The sequence below is a fragment of the Rousettus aegyptiacus genome, unplaced genomic scaffold, assembly GCF_014176215.1.
Source record: "Rousettus aegyptiacus isolate mRouAeg1 unplaced genomic scaffold, mRouAeg1.p scaffold_m13_p_10, whole genome shotgun sequence".
Lineage (NCBI taxonomy): Eukaryota > Metazoa > Chordata > Mammalia > Chiroptera > Pteropodidae > Rousettus > Rousettus aegyptiacus.
This window is the reverse complement of record NW_023416285.1, coordinates 26,087,019-26,099,143: the sequence shown is the minus strand read 5'-3', so window position 1 is coordinate 26,099,143 and position 12,125 is coordinate 26,087,019.

Here is a 12,125-nt window from a genome sequence, read left to right as displayed (position 1 = left end):
TAAAATCACTAAAATTTTTACTCATCCTCTTACGTTTATGTTTTCGCCATTTTTTTACTTTTCTGTCTGTATCTTTATTCTTTATTGAAGGTAAGTTACATTACATCATGATCATTCATCTATAATACTTCAGTGTAGATTTCCTAACAATTGGGTGATTCTCTTATATAATCAAAGTATAGTTATCAACTCTAATAAATTTAATATTATTACAATGTTTCTATCTAATTGATCACCTATATTCCCGTTTAGTTAATTGACGCAATATTGTCCTTTATAGACTTTTTTTTCCTCCTCTAGTACCAATCTAAGGTCAGGTATGGCATTTAGTTGCCGTGTCTCTTTTTTAAAATAACAGCTTGTTAAAGTTTTAGTTAATTTGTTTTTATTTTTATGTTTAGGCACTGGCTTTTCTGTGAACGTTATAAAGGGAACTATATAAAGGACTTCAATATCCTTGTAAGAGATCTTTCAAAAACTATAAAAATTGACAGTGCACCACAAGCCTTTGCTTATCAGGTGGAAAGAGGGTTGCTAGACAAACTCAGATAAAAAATACAACAAAGAGAAATGCTGCCAAACAGAATACAATGGAAGAATAACAAACTTTTCACTGGTAGAATTTTCGTTTAGTGTCATCTTTTAGAATTAGAACTGCCAAATTGGTATACCCTCATGGAAATTTTGTTTTTAAATGAAATACATGATAAGGACAAATATAGGTCATTTAGCAGCATTCTTACTAGTTGTTATATTTATAAACATGTTTGAGAGTTACAAACAGCTTAACCATGTTCTTCTGGTCCATTTGATTAATTACATGTGAGTCTGTGTGAACATGTTTTCATATCCTTTGGTTAGATACCTAGGAGTGAAATTGCTGGCAGGTATGGTAGTCTTATGTTTAGCTTTCTGAGACACTAATAAACTGTTTCCAAAGTGACTATACCATTTTATATAGTCGACAGCAATATAAAAGTGTTCCCATTTTTGCACGTCTTCACCAACACATGTTATTTTCTGTCTTATTATAGTCGCTCTTCTATGAAATGGTGTTAATTCGTATTTTACTAATTACTAATGGTGTTTGAGTATTTTAATGTATTAGCCATTTATATTTCTTTGTTAAAACGTCTCTTTGTATCTTTTACCCACTTTGTAATTGTTTCTTTATTAGTATGGACTCTTTTTCCCTCTTTTTTTCCAAAGGCTATAATACATTACTATGTTTAATTATCTTGATGCTCAAGTTGTTCCAGATTTGGCCAATGGGAACTTCTTTAAGATGGCTCCTTGTGACATTCCCCCATCATTTTCTCAATCACTTCCTAACTTTTTGACATTACAGAGTTTATCTTGTACCTACTCTGCCCTAGCTCCAGAGTCAGACATTTTGTTGGGGAGCTCCAGTTCCTTGTAGAGGGAATGATTAATATTAGAGACCAAGATCTGGCATAACTTTACTTTAAAGAGATTACTCTGGAAGCTTCGTGAAGGATGTATTATCTCTCTATGCTGTGTGACAAATTACCACAAAAAAACTTAATGTCTAAAAAAAAATGACCTTGTAGTTTCTGTAGGTCAGAAACGCAGGAGCAGCTTAACTGGGTGGCCCTAGTTAATGATTTCTCATGAGGTTTTTCAAGATGTTATTTAAGGCTGCAGACAACCAAAGTTTTTTTATTTATATATTTTTTTCACACACAGAACATTTATTACATGTGGGGGAGGATGGTTCACTCGGTCCAGCAGTGGCCACAGTGCAGTACTGTGCACACATAGCACAAGCGCATGGCATCCTATGCCTGGGCACTGTGCGACCAAAGGTTGAATGGGACAGGAATATCAGTTTCCAAGATGGCTTACTCACATAGCTGTTGGCAGGATGGGCCAGATTCTTCCTGGCTATCAGCAGGAGGCCTCAGTTCCTTGCCACAGGGGCATCTCCATAGGGCAGCCTACGTGTCCTCATCGCATGGCTCCTGGAACAAGTAATCCGAAAGAAAACAAAGCAGAAGCCACCATGTTTTTTATGGCCTAACTTCAAAAGTTGCAAACCATACTTTCCACAATAGCCTTGTAGTCACACAGATCAGTGGTATTCAGTGTGGGAAGGAACTACGCAGAGAATCGTTAGGGATTATCTTGGACTCTAGCTACAACAGGGTCACAAAGATACTGTTCTATGTTATTTTTAGAAGATTTATTGTTTTACTTTTCACATTTAGGCCTGCCACCCATCAGGACTGCTTTTTATGTATGGTGTGAGATAGGGATGCAAGGCTTGTTTCTGCTTGTGTTGATATCCAATTGGTGCAGCACCATTTATTAAAAATTCCACCCTTTCCCGCATTACGTGGTAGTGGCATCTTTGTCACAAATCAGATACCCTTATTATATGTAAGGATCTGCTCCATTGATCTATTTGACTTTGTGCCAGTACTACACTGACTTGATTACTGTAGCTTTTAAGGAGTCTTTACATCTGATATGATTATTTTGGCTATTCTCGGCCCTTTGTTTTTACAAATACATTTTATCTAGCCTTGGCCATTTTTGCAACCCTGGTAAGAGTCTGCCCTAAGTGGTCTGGGGATGGAACCCAGACATCAGTATTTTTATCAAACTTCCCAGATGAATCTAAAATACTGCCAGGATTGGGAACCACTGATCCAGTTGAACTCTATTCTATGATAGCAGTGGAAATTGAGGCCTGAAGAAGTTAAATGCTTATTAGAAGTTACACAAAGGCAGCTGCAGAATCAGGGCTTCAGTCCAGTTGCTGTTTTCCAGTTCGGTCTTCTTTTAACTCTCTGTATTTATTCCTGGGTATCCCACTCTAGATGAGTAGCAGAAAAGAAGAGTGAAGGGAGATGCCCTACTGCTGGGAGTTGCAGGGGGTAAAGGGGGATATCCAGTTATTAGTTCATGGACACAGCCAGGATGTTCAACATGGGAGGTTGAAACAAAGGAATAGGAAAGCAATGCAGAGACCTGAGAGGTCATCTCTCCAAATCGTTGACAAATGAGAAAACTGAGGCCTAGAGAGGTCATATGGCCAATTACTGGCAGGGACAGGACGTGGAGTTGAAGTGTGCCACTCTCTTAGTGCAGTCCTCATTATTATACTATGTTTGGCTTTCTCCCCAGCTACACTCACCTGAGGTAGTGACTCACCACCAGTTTGAGCTCTGGTTCCTTGTGAGTTTCTGTCTACAGTTTGTCTCTACGTACCTTGTGGATGATTTCTGAAAGGAACAAGGCCATACTGTTTTCCATGGAATTACCTTTTTTATTAACAGCAGAAAGAGTGTATTGCTCATATGGCTAAATGGCATTAAACTAATTTTAGTCTCTCAGAGAAAATATCTTTAACTCTAGTCTTAAAAGTTCATAATAGGAAGATTTTTTTTCTTCCAAAATGGGGCAGAAGATAGCTTTTTTTTAATACTCTATTTGTAAAGTGTCTAAAATCTGATGATGGTAGTACTATATAAAAAAAGAAACTTCCTTAGGTGCTTTTCCTTCATTCTTTTAAAAGTGTACTGGGAAGGAACTACAAGCATAACTTTTCATTTAGGCAAAATTCTTCATCTTATAGTTTTTTACAGCTCGATATATACTAACCACTGAACATATTTCTTAAACAAGTGAATAGCTTAGATGAATATTTAAAAACAATACCCATTATCTCACATGTTTGAAACAACAGGAGATAGGAATCCTACCTTTGAAGTTTTAGATAAGTCCTTAAAATCTGGTATCTTGTTCTTAGTTTTCCTCGACCATATGGTGGAATCAAACCAAGTGTCACAATGTGTAGGTTCTAGCTCTGGATCCAAGAGCCCTCGGGCTGGTCATTTCACTTCAGATCTCTCCATCTCATCTATTAGGAGACTAAATTAGCTCACCTCTAAGCTTTCTTTTTGCTCTAAAATTCCGTAATTTAAAAAAATTAAAAAATAGAAACCCTAGCCTATCATCATTTTAGACTAAAAAAGTTTTCGATTAAAAATGCTCCATATGTTTTATTAGGAGCTATAGAAACTTTCATTTTCAGATGAATATTTAAAGTATCTTGAACCAAATAAGCTTTACGCTGTAAGAAATCACTCATAACTCAGTTGCTTACAGATGAACAATTCATAATGTGGTAGACATTTATTTGTTTACTTTTAAAGGAAAAGTTGTTCATTATAGAAATGTTGAGAAACGAAAGAGTTAGGAGGAAAAAATCAACTGTAATTTTACTAAACAAAGTTCTATCAGTCTATAATTATTTTTAGAAGGATCATATTTAGATTTGCCTCCCTTTAATAATTATATTGTAATATTTCGAGCATTTTTCATGCCTTTAAATATTGAGACTAATACTTGTCAGATAACGTCCTATTATTCCATCCTTGCCCCTTTTCTATTTGCAACACAGTAACTCTCCTATGGACCCCCCATCACCCAGAGCCAAAGTTATCTTCCACTCTATTATTTCCTCTCTCACTACTCTTCTTTCTCACTTGCTCTGCTCCAGGTGTTCTATTCCTGAAACACACCTGCACTGAGGACTTCTTGTTTCCTATGCCTAGAATATTCTTTCCCTAGACATCTTCGGGGCTCATTCTTTGCTTCCCTTGGGTCTTCTTTCAAAAATCACTTTCCCACTGAGGCTTTCTCTCTCCTCCCTACGTAAAAGGGCAACTTTCCATGATATTTTGCATCCTCTTTCTGGTTTTATTTTTCTCCTTACCACTTATCACTAATTTGCTACACATTTTCTTTATTCATTGTTATTTTTTCCCTTTCAGGAGTTAAGCTCCTTAATGTCAGAGATCTTTTTTTGTTCACTTCAATGTCTCCACATCCAGAACAGCTCTCATAATTATTTTCTGCATTTTCTACAGCTTATCGTGCTAAATGTTTAGATTGCTTTTTTCTTTTTCTCTTTTGTTATCAAATATATCACTGCAATGAATAACTATTTTTATCTCTTATTAGCACCTATAGTTAATATCTTCGAATTTATTGAGCCCAATGTGATACTTTTTACAAATTTTAGAATGATATTTTTAAAATAAATTTATTGGGGTGACATTGGTTAATAACATTATGTCAGTTTCAAGTGTACAGTTCTGTAATACATCATCCATATACTGCGTTGTGTGCTCACCACCCAAAGTCTAGTCTCCCATTACCATATATTTGACCCCGTTTATCTTTTTCAGTCTCCCCTCTAGTAACCACCATACAGTTACCTGTGTCCAAATGTTTGTTGCTTTCTGTTTTATATCCCATAAATGAATGAAATCATATGGTTGTAGTCCCTTTCTGTCTGACTTATTCCACTTAGCATGATACTCTCAAGATCCATCCATGTTGTTACACATGGCAGTATTTCATTCTATTTTATAGCCATAAAATGAATAGCATTCCGTTGTATGTATATACCAAATTTTCTTTATCCAATCATCCATGAAAAGACACCTAGGTAGTTTTCATGTCTTAGCTATCATGAAAATGCTGCAATTAACGTAGGGGTACATATATTTTTACAAATAAATGTCTTCAGATTTTTTAGGTAGATACCCAGAAGAGGGATGCTGAGTCATAATTTTTTGAAGAACCTCCATACTGTTTTCCATAGTGGCTATACGAATTTATATTCCCACCAACAGTGTGAGAGGATTCCCTTTTTCCTTACATACTCTTTTTAATACTTGTTATTTCTTGTCTTGTTGATAACAGCCATTCTAACATGTGTGAGGTGGTATCTCATGATTTTTATTTCCCTTATAGCTAGTGAAGTTGAGCATCTTTTCATATAGCTGTTGGCCATTTGTATGCCTTGTTGGGAAAAGTGTCTGTTCAGGACCTCTTCCCATTTTTAATTAGATTGGTTTTTTGTTGTTGAGTTGTATGAGTTCTTCATATATTTAGGATATTAGCCTCTTATCGTAGGTACTGTTTACAAATTTCTCTCATTTGGTTGGTTGCGTCTTGGTTTTGTTGATGGTTTCTTTCGATGTGCTTTTTAGTTTGGTGTAGTCCCATTCACTTTTGTTTTAACTTCCATTGCCTTTGAGGTCAAATTCATAAAATTCTCTCTGAGACCAAGGTCCATAAGTTCAGTAACCTATGTTTTTTTTTCTATGTGTTTAATTGTTTCGTGTCTTATATTTAGGTCTTGGATCCATTTTGAGTTCATTTTTGTATATAATGTCAAATAGCAGTCTAGTTTCCTTTTTTTTTTTTTTTGCATGTGGCTTTCCAATTTTCCAAGAACCATTTATTGAAGAGGATTTCTTTTCTCTATTGTATGCTTTTGGATCCTTTGTTGAAAATTAGTTGCCCATACACATGTAGGTTTGTGGGTTTATTTCTTGGCTCTCATTCTGTCCCATTGGCCTGTGTGTTCGTTTGTTTGTTTCTCCAGTACCATACTGTTTTCATTATTGTAGCTTTGTAGTATAATTTAAACTCAAGAAGTGTGATACCTTTAGCTTTGTTCTTTTTTTCTGGTTTTTTTTTTTTTTTTTTTTTGCTTTGACTATTTGGTATTTCTTGTGATTCCATATAAATCTGATGTTTTTGTTTTATATCTTTGGAAAATACTATTGGGATTTTAATGACGATTGCATTAAGTCTATATAGCTTTAGGTAATATGACCATTTTAATTATGTTGATTCTTCCAGTCCACAAAAACGGAATCTCTTTCTATTTCTTTGTGTCACCTTTAATTTCATTCAATGGTGTCTTGTAGTTGTCAGTACAGGTTCTTTACATCCTTTGTTAAGTTTATTCCTAAGTATTTTATTCTTTTTGTTGCAACTGCAAATAGATTTTTTTTCATTTCTTTTTCTGAAATTTCACTGATAGTATACAAGAACACAACATATTTTTATACATTGATTTGGAATCCTGCAACTTTACTGTATTTATTTGTCTCTAATAGTTTTTTGGTGGAATCTTTGGGGTTCTGAATATAAAGAATCATGTCATCTGCAAAAAGTGACAATTTTACTTCTTCATTCTCAATTTAGATGCTTTTTATTTTTTTCTTGCCTGTTTGCTCTGGCTAGGACTTCCAGTACTATGTTGAATAACAGTGGTGAGAGTAGGCATCCTTGTCTTATTCCTAATCTTAGAGGAAAAGCTTTTACTTTTTCACCATTGAGTATGATATTAACTAAGATTTTGTCATACATGGCCTTTATTATGTTGAGGTACTATCTTCTATACCCAATTTATTGAGTATTTTAATCATGTTGTGTCTTGTCAAATGCTTTTATGAATCATTGGTATGATCATATGATTTTTATTCTTTATATTGTGAATAGGCTATGTCATGTTGATTGATTTGCCTATGTTGAACCATCCTTATGCCTCTGGAATAAATCCCACTTGATCATGATGTATAATCTTTTAAAATATATTGTTGTATTCAATTGGCTATTATTTTGTTTAGGATTTTTTTATGTATCTATATTCATCAGACATATTGGTTTGTAACTTTTTTGTGTGTTGTCCTTGCCAGGTCTTGATATCAGGGTAATGTTGGCCTCATAAAATGAGTTAGGGAATACTGCCTATTCTTCACATTTTGGGAAGAGTTTGAGAAGAATAGATATTAAATCTTCTTTCAATGTTTAGTAGGATTTACTAGTGAAGCCATCTGGTCCTAGGCTTTTACTTTTTGGATGATTTTGATGACTGTTTAAATTTCCTTACTTTTGCTCATTCTATTTACATTTTTCAATTCTTCATGATTCAGTCTAGGAAGGTTATATATTTCTAAGAACTTGTTCATTTCTTCTAGGTTATTGAATTTGGTGGCATACATTTTTTCATAGTATTTCTTGTATAGTCTGTAACTTTTCCCCTTTCATTTCTGATTTTCTTCGAGTCTTTTCTCTTTTTCTTTAGCCAGAGGTTTGCAAGTTTTATTAATCTTTTCAAAGAACCAGCTCTTTGTTACACTTATTTTTCCTATTGTCTTTTTGTTCTCTATTCCATTTAATTCTGGTCTAATTTTTTATTATTTCCTTCCTTCTTCTGACTTTGACTTCATTTGTTCTTCTTTTTCTATTTTTTTTAAGTTGAAAGATTAGGTTATTTATTTGAGATTTTTCTTGTGTCTTGAGGTAGGCCTGTCATGCCGTAAACTCACCTCTTACTGCTTTTGCTGTATCCCCCAAATTTTGATATCATATTGTCATTCTCATTTTCTATGTATATCTTTTAATCTTTTTTATTTCTCCTTTGACCCAGTTATTATATAGTAGCATGTTGCTTAACCTCCACATAATTGTGTTTTTTCCTGCTTTATTTCTGTAGTTGATTTCCAATTTCAAGGCACTGTAGTCAGAAAATATGATTGATATGATTTCAGTCTTCTTAAAGTTGTTGAGGTTAGTTTTGTGCTCCAACATATTGTCTATCTTTGAGAATGTTCCAGGTGCTCTAGAGAAGAATGTATTTTGGGTGTTCTGAGATGAAAAGCTCTGCAAAGATTAATTATGTCCTTTTGGTCTGATGTAGTGTTCTATTCCAGGATCCAGTCTAGGATACCATTCTGCATTTAGGAACAAATAAATACTTTAAAAATATTCCTGCATATTCTTAAATTTTTCCAGAAATGTAGTTCCAGTCTATATTACCAGCAACAGTGTCTAAGTGCATCTCATTTATCAATACTTGGTATTTTCCTTTGTAAAATTATCTTTAAGTTCCAGTAGGTAAAAGATGGTAGCTTACTGTTTTACTTGCATTTTTGATGAGTTCAAATATTATTTTATATATTGATCATTTGTATTTTCAATTTTTTGTGTGTCTTTTGCTTTTTTTAAAATGGAGTGTACTACTACTCATTGAATTATAAAAATTTTGTAAATTAAGGAAAGTAAAGTTTTTTCAAGACTGATACAAGTATTTTTCATGATTTGCCAAGTGTTTTTTTTCCTTTTTTTGGAATGCAGTTTTCTATTTTTATATCATTAACTCTATTCAGCTTTATTTCTGTGATTGAGTCCATTACTTTCTTTCCTCCCTCTTTAATGCTCCCCACTTACACCTCTGATCTATGAATGTTGCCATTTCCCCTTAAGAATTGGATTTTTGAAGGTGAGGCATTTCCTCTCACTCGCTCACAGTGTGCATCCAGAGACTGGCGCTCCCAGCGCACTCAGGGAGCCTGGTGCACCTGGGGCCTGGCAAATCCGGGGCCTGGCGCACGTGTGGTATGGTCTGTGGCTCTACCTGGGGCGTGAATCCAGGACTTTCTGTGTGTAAAACAGATGTGCTAACCACTACACTATGGGGCCACCCCCAAGTCTATTACTCTTTTATGCTTAGAAAAGTCGCTCTCCATTCCCATATTAAAGTTTCATGAGTAGATACATAAATATATTATTTTTACTTTTTAGACCTTGGGATTAACTTCAGTGTTAAGAAAGTGGGAGAATGTTACTTTAATTTTCTAAATAATTAATCAATTGCTCTAGCACTGTTTTTTAAATATTGTTTCCTGTTCCTTCGTAGTGTGATGTCACTTTTATACACTAGATGATATAGGTTTATGCTATTGTATTTCACTGGTTCATCTGAATATTCTAGTGTTAATACAAAACAGTTTTGTGACTCATTATTTTAAAAGATAGTATATGTCCTCATGTATATGGTCAAATGATTTTCAACAAGGGTACTAAAAAGGGTACTAAATGGGGAAAAGACAGTCTTAGCAAATGGTGCTGGGAAAACTGTATTCACATGCAACAGAATGCAGTTAGACCTTTACCTCACAATGTATAAAAAAAATTAACTCAAAATAGATCCAAGACAATATAAAAGCTAAAACTATAAAACTCTTAGGAAGAAACAGGGAAAAGCTTCATGACGTTGGATTTAGCAATGATTTCTTAGATATGACCCAAAGTCACAGGCAACAAAAGAAAAAAATAGACAAAGTGGAGTTCATCCAAATTAAAAACCTGTGCATCAGAGGGCCCCTCCGGATAGAGGTAGAAAAGATGGTAGAAACTAAGGGCTTAAATAAACAGGATAACTATAAATAATGAAGAGCACTCTAGAGGAAATAAACAGGTAGATGAGATTAGGAAGTGTTTTAATACATTTTGGATGCTATAACAAAAATAAGATAAACTGGGTGCCTTACAAATAACAGAAATTTATTTCTCACAATTCTATAGACTAGGAGTACAAAAATCAAGCCATGGTACTTTCAGCATTTGGTGCGAGCTTACTTCCTGGCTCATGGGTGGCCATCTTCACATTGCATCCTCACTTAGCAACAGTGACAAGGGAGGTCACTGGAGTCTCTTTTATAAGAATATGAATCCCATTCATGAGGGTGTTGCCATTTTTACCTAATCACCTCCCAGAGTTTCCACCCCCACATATCATCACATTGGGAATTAGGTTTCAATACATGAATTTGTGTGTATGAGGGGGTATACAAACATTCGGTCTAAGTCAGAGTTTTTGGGAAAGGCCACTTTAGATAGGGTTTTGATGGAAGGCCTCCCCGAGGAGATAACCTCTGAGTTATGAACTGTAGGAAGAAGAGTGGGCCATGGAGAAAGCTGGCACAGGGTTCATCTATAGGCAAAGTCCATAGGTTGATGTGTTTAAAATTTTTTCTTTCTGAGCTGAGACATATTAAGACAGACAAGCACTCAATACTTTGCCACAAGGGCATGGGACATCCATTCAAGATGGCAGAGTAGATAAACCCTGTGCTTCCTGCCTCCCATGATCACATCAAAATTATAACTAAATTATAAGACAACCATCCTTGAGAATCACTTGCAGACTAGCTTAACAGAATTCCTATACCTAAGGATATAAAGAAGCCATGTCGAGACTGGTAGGAGAGGTGGAGACATGGAATGGGCAGATCCCACCCTCATGGCGTGTTGATTAAGAATCAAGAGGGATATCTTGGTTATGGAGATCCACCTTGAGGAGCAAGAGATCCCAGCCCTATTCTGGTCTTCCCAGACTGAGCATCATTGCTGGAAAGAGTCCTCATAACATCTCACTGTAAAAACCAGCAGAGATTGCTTCCAAGAAAGCCAAAGGGCTGCAGGCAACCAAGACATGCTGCTTTTAAAGGGCTGATGCATAAACTCACTCACTTACAAACTCATTTGCTATAAGCTCCAGCTTGGGGGCAGCAGTTCAAAAAGGTCTAGGGACATACAGGGAGAAAACTAAATTGACTAACTTCAGGGTGAGGGGTAAAGGAGCAAGGGTTGGGGCAACTCTCTTTGAGGGGTAGAAGCATGGGCACATGTCGTTGTTCCTTTGTTGCGCTCTCCTCCCACCCAGGTGGCCCAGCCCAGGCAGGAGCCAATTCTGTGTTCTCCATCAACCTGGTTAACACCATTCACCCTGCCCTGGTGATTCCCCGAGTCTCCACCCCACCCAACGCTCTTGCCTTGTCCAAAACTCTTCCGGTGGCTCCTCAATACCAGCGACCAGATTTGGCTCATACTGCAGACTTTCACAAAATCAAAGATCTGCAAACTTCAAACAGCAGCAGCTGACCTCAATGTGCTTTGTACCTCTTGCTGAGTGGTCCAAAGCCCAGCACAAATGACAACCAGCCTTAACTAATTATAACTCCAATCAGGTGGCCCCAAGCCTGGCATAAGCAGTGGCCTAGAATATAGCTTTAACTAAGCCACAAGCCCAGCACAACTGGTGGCTGGCTTCTGCTTGCATTATGGTACCCACCAAAGGTCCCAAGCACGGCACAAGTGGCAGCCAGACTCAGTTCACAGTGTAGCCTCTCTCAAAAACCTCTAAGCCCAGTGCAAGCAGCAACCAATCACAGATCACTTTGTATCTAGCAGACCCAAACCCAGCACAACCAGTAGCTGACGTTGGCCTGCACTGGAGCCCGTCCCAAAAGGCTGCAGACACAACATAACCAGTGTACAACTTCGGACCACACCAGAGCAGCACCCAACCAGCTCCACAAAGGGCGAACTTGGCTGACACCAAAGCCCTGCTAAAGCAACTCCTGCACTGTGGGGTCAGCCCCATCACAACAGCTCATCGCTATAGTCATGTCCCGACTTCACAGCCAGTCAGCCTGAGAGGGTCAACC